This window comes from Eptesicus fuscus, chromosome 9 (assembly GCF_027574615.1).
Source record: "Eptesicus fuscus isolate TK198812 chromosome 9, DD_ASM_mEF_20220401, whole genome shotgun sequence".
NCBI lineage: Eukaryota > Metazoa > Chordata > Mammalia > Chiroptera > Vespertilionidae > Eptesicus > Eptesicus fuscus.
Window position 1 is genome coordinate 37,180,998 of NC_072481.1, and position 10,103 is coordinate 37,191,100.

Sequence of the window (10,103 nt, forward strand, 5' to 3'; positions counted from 1 at the left end):
CCTTATACTTCTCATTGAGTTGTGTGTATTTGTCATTGAGTTGTGTGTATTTGTTATCCAGCCATTTAAACATCCTTATAACCATTACTCTGAATTCTTTCTCTGATATGCTGCTAGCCTCAATTTTATTTAACTCCCTTTCTGATTACTCCTCTTTTTCTTTCCTTTGGAGATTGCTTAACGTTTTAATTGTAGGTCCAATTGGTTTGATACGGAGGTTCTTTTGGAGATGGCGCTACTGGTGTGATCTCTCAGGTCTCCTGGGCTTGGTAATCTAGTGTAGCTCCCTAATTGAGCTATTTGGGTTCTCTTGATGTAGGCCTGTGAGCTGAAAAGGTACAACTGTGGTGTCTAGAAGTCAGCAGCCATGGAGGGGGGTGTCCCAATTTTTGCAGTCTTGCGCCCTTGATTGAAATCCCAAGTGCCCAGCGGGGACTCATAGTGGCATGCAGGAACCGTCTCTTTGCGTGATGGGTCTCAGGAGACCTACACTCTGGAAAGGTGTGACTGTGTTGTCCAGAGTTCGGTAGTTGTGGTGTGGGCAGACTCAGCTTTTGCTGCAGCACCTGTGGTGGATAGGCGCATGCTTCCAGTGGCGGTTCACAGGGACACCCGTGGTGCGTTTGCCAACAAGGGGCACTGAAACACTCTGAAGGGCCCTGGCCCTGAAACCATGTAATTGAGGCATCTGTGGGCAGGTATCCAGGATGAGTGAATTCAGAATTTCTACTGCCAGGGGGAGTGTGTCCTTGTTTGTCCAAGATCACACCCAGCGAGGACTCACAGCAGCTCCTAAGAGCGCCCTGTGGATCTATGGGCTCAGGGTGCCTGCACGTTGGAAATGCGTGTGACTGTGGCGGTATGTTTGCTGGCATAGAGCTCTGATGCACTCTGAGGGGCCCTGTCACGGAAGTTACGCAAATGGGGTGTCTGTGGGCAGTTATTTGGGAAGAGGGAATTCAGAATTTCTACTGCGGGGTAGTGTGCCCTTGTCTGTACAGAATCACACCTAGCAAGGGATCCCAGTGGCTCCCAGGCACTGTCTATGAAGTTGTGTGCCCTGGATGCCTGAACGCTGGAAATGCGCGAATGTGGTGTCCGGAGTTCTGCCACTGGGGAGGGGGGTGATGCATTTACTGCTGTGGGAATGGTGCACCTTTGGAGGTGGAGGTCCCAGGGTCCGCGGGTCTGCGGCTGGGGTAGCAGGATTTTGGCTGTAGTGGCTGCTGGGTCTGGGCAGTGTCAAAGTCTTTTCTGCATGGTGGTGCTGATGAGTTCCTAGAAAAGGCCTCTGTCCCTTTCAAGATGGCATGGGCTCCGTGCCTGAGTCCTGCAGTTCAGGGAGTGCCCAAGTGGTAATAGTCTCTGCTTGTCCAAGAAAGCTTGCTGCCCCTGTGGGATTTAACTGTCCCTTACTCACTCACACACACACCACACACATCCACACACTCTCCTCTCATCTTCTCACTCACTTCCTCTCCCTCACCTCTGTCCTGCCAGCCACCTTCTTTTAAATTTTTTCTACAATAGATTTTTAATCCACTTGAAATATCTGGGTTGGAGGAAGAAATGCAACCCAGCGTGCATCAGTAGCTGAGCATCAACCTATGAATCAGGAGGTCAGAGTTCAATTCCAGGTCAGGGCACATACCTGGGTTGCAGGCTCAATCCCCAATAAGGGCCATGCAGGAGGCAGCTGATCAATGATTCTCTGTCATCATTGATGTTCCTATCTCTCTCTCCCTCTCCCTTTCTCTCTGAAATAAATAAAAAATATTTCTAAAAAAGAAATGCAAGTATGTCGGTATCTGTAGTTTAGTTTTTGAAATATTATAATTGCTAAATAATCTCTCTGTCAACTGCATAACAAAAATGATGTTTACAATCCTTTTGCCTAAAACTCTGCTATACGTTGGGAGCATGTCAATCTGCATATGCTTAGCCAGTGGGAGAAATGGCCTTTCTGCCCTGTCCCTGCCCTGCATTAAACCTGCCCAAGACAAGATATCACTGACCCAATAAATGGGAGCAGAAAAAAGAAAGTGTGGATTACTACCAGCAAAATTTATCCTGCTTTGTTTCAGATCTACTTACAAATCAAATTTCTGCCCAGCTTCCTGCAATGTGCTGCCTCTATAAATGGAACATCACTCCTGGACTCATGTGGTACTTAACCAAGTTTCAACTTCTCTAAGCCTCAGTTCTCCCAATTGTGAAAAATGGGAATGACATAGCGCCTACCACTGTCAGTTATTGTGAGAATTACATGAGGTAACAAATGGGTAACACTGGGCACTGTGTTGAAACAGTGAGTGCACACATGAATTTCATTATTGCAATTATCAGAAACAAGGGCTCCATCCAGAGAGACCCAGGGAAGTGAAATAAGTGGTATGTCATTCATCCATTCAGTCATAAACAATGTACACTAAACAAAAAATATGTATTCTAAACAAATATATTCCATCAATAAGCAAATATGCAAAGGGCTAGAGACAATGTCATGCGGCTTACTATCTACCACCCATTTGCCACTTAGTGAATGTAAATTAAGTCAATGATTAACCATGATTCAAATTTTCTCTTAAATGCCTTAATCTCTACATTTTCAAAAACTCAGAATGAACCAGCTACAATATCCTACCATTGAGAAATGGTGTGGTGGCCTTTCCCCTAGAATGAAGCTGAAAGCTGAAAATTATTGTATGTGCTGCTAAAGAACTAGAAAACATAGTCAAAACCTTTTAAATAGAAACAAGGATGTTCAAATGTGCAGAAAAGAGCTAGGTAACAAGAATAAGTAAAACACTTTAATTCCTTTTTGTTTCAGAGAAATGGACTGACATTGGAGACAAATGCACATTTAGACTCCTGAATATTTCTTAAAAATCCCACATCTGGCCAAGCTGGTGTTGCTCAGTGGTTGAGCATCAACCTCTGAACCAGAAGGTCACACTGTTCAATTCCTGGTCAGGGCACATGCCTAGGTTTCGGGCTCAGTCCCCAGTAGGGGGCATGCAGGAAGCAGCCAATCAATGATTTTCTCTCATCATTGATGTTTCTATTTCTCCCTCTCTGAAATCAATAATATATACACTGAGTGTCCAGATTATTATGACCTTTGAATGTGCATATATATATTAATCCACATCTGGGTGGCTTCCATTAAAGATGGCAATTAGGTTAAATAATACTCACATCCTCCCACACCCACATCAAAATTATGACTAAACTACAGAACAACTATCATTAGAACCACCTGAAGCCTAATTGAACAGAAGTCCTATAACTAAGGATATACAGAAGAAGCCACATTGAGACTCTTAAAAGGGACAGAGGTACAGAATGGGTAGGTCCCACACCTACCTGTGATGGCTAAAAATTGGGAGGATATCTTGGCTGCAGAGGTCTCCACTCAGGGGCAAGGAGTTCCAGCTCCCTACCAGGCCCCCAGCCCAGAATTCCAGAAGCTTCCTTAACTTTTGACAATGAACACTGGTTAGGATTGTGGCTGAGTGAGCCAGAGGGCCACTGGAATCCCAGGCCTTCCTTTTAAAAGGCCTACACACCTACTTACTGGTACTCACTGGCTCTGAGCTCCAAAGCTGGTGCTGCAGTTTGAATGGCTCCAGGGACATATGGGGAAGAACTGAACTCTCTGACTTCAAGGAGGCCATTGTTGTTACTTTCCCTCCACCCTCCTCCAACACTTGGCAGAGACAGGAGCCATATATAAACTCTCCATCGACTGGGCTAACACTGTTCACCCTGTCTTGGTGATTCCATGAGACCACGCCCTACCTAACTTGCAGGCCCACCAGTACCATTTCCATATAAACAGCTGGTCTTGGCTCATTCTGTGGACCTTCCTGAAATCTCTCAAAGGTTCACAAACCCTAAACAAGCAGCATCTTGCCTCAGAATACCCTGTGCCTGTTGCTAAGTGTCCCCAATACTCATAGTAGTGCCAGCTGTCCTAGGTTTAAAGTCAAATCAGTGATTTTGAAGAAAGCAGAAAACACACAATCCAAACAGCAAAAAGAAAAAGAATCACAAAAAAATGAGGATAGTTTAAGGAGTCTCTGGGACAATCTCAAGTTTAGCAACATGGGCATCACTGAGGTACCAGAAAAAGAAGAGAGAGAGCAAGGCATTAGATACCTATTTGATTTTTTATTGTTGTTATTGTTAATCCTCATGTGAGGATATTTTTTACATTGATTTTTAGAGTGGATGGGAAAGAGGCAGAGAGGGAAGCAGGGAGGGAGAGAAAGAAATGAATGTGAAAGAGATACATCGATTGGTTGCCTCCAGCATACATCACGACCAGGTTTGGGGATCAAACCTGCAACCGAGGTATGGGCCCTTGACTGAGAATTGATCTTGCAACAGTGGGTGGGCTGTCACTCTAACCACTGAGCGACACCTACCTGGCCTGGGCTGGAAACCTATTTGAAAGCATGACCAAAATTTCCCATGACCAAAACAGTGAAGAAGATTACAAAGTACAAATTGGTAGTTACAGAATAGTCATGGGGATATACACATACAAGTCCAAGAAGTACAGAGAGTCCCAAACAAGTTGAACCCATAGGGGCCCAAACCAAGACACATCATAATTAAAATGCCAAAGGTTAAAGGCAAAGAGAGAATCTTAAAAATATCAAGAGAAAGGCAGTTAGATACCTATAAGGGAACTCCCATAAAACTGTCAGCTAATTTCTCAACAGAAACTTTGCAGGCCAGAAGGAATTGGCACAAAATATTCAAAGTAATGAAATGCAATGATGTACAACCAAGACTACTCAGCAAAGTTGTAATTTAGAATCAAAGGACAGATAAAAAGCTTCCCAGATAAGAAAAATTTAGAGTTGATCACCACCAAACCAGAATTACAAGAAATATTAAAAGGCCTTCTTTAAGAAAAAGGAAAAACACTTAAAATATGAATAATGAAATGGCAATAAATACATATCTATCAACTATTTCTTTAAATAAAAAATGGATGAAATGCTCCAATCAAAACACATACTGATTTTATTCAGAGAATTCATTTTATTGGTGATAGTTCTGATGGGTCCCTTGGTTTGTTGTTTTTTTTTTTTTCAACCTTAAATTTTTTTAAAAATAGATTTTTATCCACTTGAAATAACTGGGTTGGAGGAAGACATGCAGCCCGGCCAGCAGGGCTCAGTGAAGGGATAACAAACCAGACTTTTCCATAGGCTCTACAAGACTCCAGATGGAAAGACATGCACAGAAAGTAAAGGGGTGGAAAAAGATATTTCCTGACAATGGAAATGAAAACAAAGTTGGGGTAGCAATACTTATATCAGACAAAAGAGATTTTATTACAAAGGCTATAACAGCAGACAAAGAAGGACACAGCAACTCCACTTCTGAGTATTTATCCTAAGTAATCCAAAACACTAAATCAAAAGTCATACACAATAAGGACACATATGTAATACTTTAAACAACAAAGAAAAAAATTGGTAGTTACAGAATAGTCATAGAGATGTAAAGTCCAGCACAGGGAATATAATCAATAATAGTGCAATAATTATGTATGATGTCAGATGGATACAGGATTTTTCTAGATGATCACTTAGTAAGTTATATAATATCTAGTTACTGGGTTGCACCTGAAACTAATATAACATTATATGCCAACTGTAATTGAAAAATAAAAATTATTTAATTTTTTTTATAAAAGACATATACATCCATACATTCATTGCAGCTTTATTTACAATAGCCAAGATATGGAAGCGGCCTAGTGCCCATCAACAGATGAATGGATAAAGAAGAAGTGGTGCCTGAATACAATGGACTATGATTTAGCCATAAAGAAGAATGAAATATTGTCATCTGCAACAACATGGATAAACCCAGAGATTTTGTGCTGAGAGAAAAACAAATGCTACATGATTTCACTTCTATGCGAATCTAAAAAACAGAATAAGCAAAGAAGCAGAAATAGATTTCCTGATACAGAGAACATTTTGATATTTGTCAAATAGGAGGGAGCTGGGGCTGGCTAAAAATGGTGAAGAGATTACGAAGTACAAATTGGTAGTTACAGAATAGTCATGGGGATATAAAGTACAGCATAGAGAGTTTAATCAATAATATTGTAATAACTAGGTATGGTGTCATATGGGTACTAGATTTATGGGGTAATTACTTTGTAAGTTATATGTCTAACCACTGGGTTGTACACCAGAAACTAACATTATATTGCATGTCAACTATAATTGAAAAATTAAAAAAAACATATGTAAAAAAGAAATAGCTCACTCTTGGAACACAGGAAGTGTAATAATAAGAGCTGGCCAAAATACATCACTTTCAGAAATAGTCCCTCCATGATCCTCCAGGCCACTCTGAAATGTAGGGCAAAAAAAGAATCTTTTCACAGATAAGGACACAGAGACACATAGGGAAAGACAAAAGCAAAAGTGAGACTAAATCTGTGTCCCTGGTCAAAGTTTGGGCTCTTAACAGTCTTGCAAAGGAACTGGCATGTGTATTGTAAAAATTACACAGAAACCTCATTTAAAATGAAGGCACTTTGTCCAATCTCTTCCCGTACCCCACACATCCCCTTCCCCCTGAGAATTGTCAGTCTGCTCCCTTTCCATGTCCCTGATTCTATTACATTCACCTCTTTGTTCTGTTCATCAGGTTTTTTATTCATTTGATTTTTAGATTCACTTGTTAATAGATATGTATTTGTTGTCACTTTGTTGTTCACAATTCTTTTATACTTAGGTTTTTCTTCTTCTTTCTCTTGTTAGAGAATACTCTTCAGCATCCTATATAATCCTAAATCATAAAGAGGTAATATGCAAATTGACCATCACTCCAACACACAAGAGGCAGCCCCCATGTGAACACAAGATGGCCGCCACAAGATGGCCGGCAAGGGAGGGCAGTTGTGGATGATCAGGCCAGCAGGGGAGAGCAGTTGTGAGGGATGAGGCCTGAAAGGGAGGGCAGTTCAGGGCTACCAGGCCTGCAGGGGAGGACATTTGGAGGAGACCCAGGCCTGCAGGGGCGGCAGTTGGGGGGGACCAGCCCTGCAGGGAAGGGCAGATGGAGGGAAATAGGCCTGCAGGGGAGGGAAGTTGGGGGCAACAAGGCCTGCAGGGGAGGGCAGTTAGGGGCAACCATGCCAACAGGGGAGAGAAATTAGGGGTGACCAGGCCTGCAGGGGAGCAGTTAGTCATTGATCAGGCTGGCAGGGGAGTGGTTAGGAGGTGATCAGGCTGGCAGGCAGAAGCAGGGAGGGGTAATCAGGAAGGCAGTCAGGCAAGCGGTTGTGAGCCAGCAGTCCTTTATTGTGAGAGGGATGTCTGATTGCCCATTTAGGCCCCATCCCAGTATAATTGGGCCTAAACAGGCAGTCAGACATCTCTCAAAGGGTCCCAGATTGGAGAGAGTGCAGGCTGGGCTGAGGGACACACCCCTCACCCCATGCACTAATTTTGTGCACTGGGCCTCTAGTTTCATATAATACTGGTTTGGTGGTGATGAACTCCTTTAGCTTTTTCTTGTCTGTGAAGCTCTTTTTCTGACCTTTAATTCTAAATGATAGCTTTGCTGGGTAGAGTAATCTTGGTTGTAGGTTCTTGTATTCATCACTTTGTATATTTCTTCCCACTCCCTTCTGGCCTGCATAGTTTCTGTTGAAAAATCAGCTGACAGTAATTTGGGTACTCCCTTGTAGATAGCTAACTGTTTTTCTCTTGCTGCTTTTAAGATCCTCTCTTTGTCTTTTGCCCTTGGCATTTTAATTATGATGTGTCTTGATGTGGTCTTCTTTGGATTCCTCTTGTTTGGGGTTCTCTGCACTTCCTGGACTTGTAAGTCTATTTCTTTCACCAGGTAGGGGGAGTTTTCTGTCATTATTTCTTACACCTATGGACAAGCACGGTGGGGGGTTGGGGGGGAAGTCTTGGAGTCATGTGGGAACCAGGTGGAGGGGTGCTATGGGGGGGGGAGGAACAGCTGCAATAATCTGAACAATAAAGATTTAAAAATTATTAAAAAATAAAATGAAGACACAAGGTCAGAAGGGGGAGCTCTATGCAGTACTTGGATCAAGGAACACAGCACAAAGAACTCAGTTTATAATGGCTCTCCCAACTTCCTTTCTCCTCTATAACAGACTTTCCTTTCCTAGTTACTTAAAACTTGCACATGGCTAACCATTAGACTGCATATCCAAACTTGTGGTTCTTCATTGTTCCTAAATAAACCCATTTTGCTGGAGAAATATGTGGTTTTCTGTTTGTTAAAGTCAATAGTATTGTTTCACATCAGTGCCAGCCCTTTCTGGCCAGAATTTTCTCAGAACTGGTTGGAGGGCATGCAGGAGCTGCCAAGGAAGGAGGATGTAGGGAAGGAGAGAGTGGAAATCAGATGATTAGCCCGTCTGAAATGTATTGAGCTGAGAAGTCAGAAAAAAATTCAATGTCTGAAATACGGGGCTAAGTTATGTAAGTCAGAGAGACCCACCTGAGGAGGTACAATATCTGGGCCCATTTGATGAAGTCCTGGTCAAGGTGTGGATCAAGACTCAGAGCAGAACATTAGGGTGTAATGATAAGGAAGGTCCCAAATCTCCCAGATTCCACAATGAAACAGATACCCCACTCCCTATTCCAAAAGCCTATCATTAATCTATATTTTAGAATTCAGGGTGGAAGCCCCTAAGTCAATTATCTTTTTTGGGGGCTCAGAAAGCATTTGTTCTCCCCCCACCAATCCTAGTATGGCTGCTTCCTATATGTACTTGGTATTTTTGAAAGAAACTTAGGCTCTACACAGGGTCTGACTCAGACTTTTTAATGAGCCTAGTGGTGCCCCATGGGGTTAACTGGCACTATGTACCCTGAGGGGTTACTGGTGACTTTTCTGAAGTGTTGACAGGTCCTTTCTCTTCCTGTTCTGACTAACAAACTCCTGACTCTACCTTTGAAAACTATTTCAAATCTGATCCCTCCTCTCAAGTCATGCTGCTGCCAGGGTTATAGTCAGACTTTCCAGCTAGTCACTCTGACAGCAAAATACCTTTCACTCAGTGGCCTGTGGGATGATGTCAATACCTTGCTTCAGAACCACCATGGGTGTTAAGTAAGCACTGCCTATGTAATGTCCTCTGGCTCATTATGGAACACATATCCTCTTGCTCATCAGACATTACCCCCCTTCCCTTGCTTTCATCTTTGTCTTCCACTGCTCATCTGTCATTTTACTCTTCATCTACACTGAACATGTCACCATTCCCTAAAACACCTTTACCTTTGCTTTTCCTTCCCTCCTTAGACCAAGCCTTGGCAAGAGAGCAAGAATCCAGATCAGAACCAGGTTCATAAGAAACAGCTCCAAAACATGGCCAACCGACCCTTCACCACCACTCCAAGAGCTGGACCTAAAGAGAAAGGTTCTATTGATTTTCTTTCCCTTGGTTGCATATCCAAAAGGACCAGTAGCTACAACAGCTTCAGAAAAGGGTAGAGACATTCCTGTGTGCCTGTCCTTGCTGGCTATGGGGAGCAAACTCAAATTCAGCCCTGTCTACATGAAGGTGATCCTGGGAAGATCAAGTGAGAGCTAAATGTGAATCAGCTCTTTTCTCTTGGGTACATGCTCTTGGGTTGTGAAATTCAAGAGATGACTTAGCTCTGCCACCATTACCTAAACCTTCTACCAACCACATTCCTAGCCCACAAACCAGCCTACAGCTAAAAATCCTATATAATAATAGGGTAATATGCAAATAGACTAAAAGGCAGAACAACCGAACAACCAATCAAAGTGTAATATGCTAATGATATGCAAAAGTTGCTCAACTACTCACTCTGACATGCACTGATCACGAGGGGGCAAATGCTCTGACCAGTAGGTTAGCTTGCTGCTGGGGTCTGGCAGATAGGGACTGAGTGAGATCGGCCGACATTCCCTGGAGCCCTCCCGCAGTCCCTCCTTGGCCTAATCGTCCACTGGTAGGGTCCCTCAGCCTCTTGCAATCTGGGACCCCTCGGGGTATGTTGGAGAGCTGGTTTCAGCTTGATCCCACAGGCCACTCCCCTTGG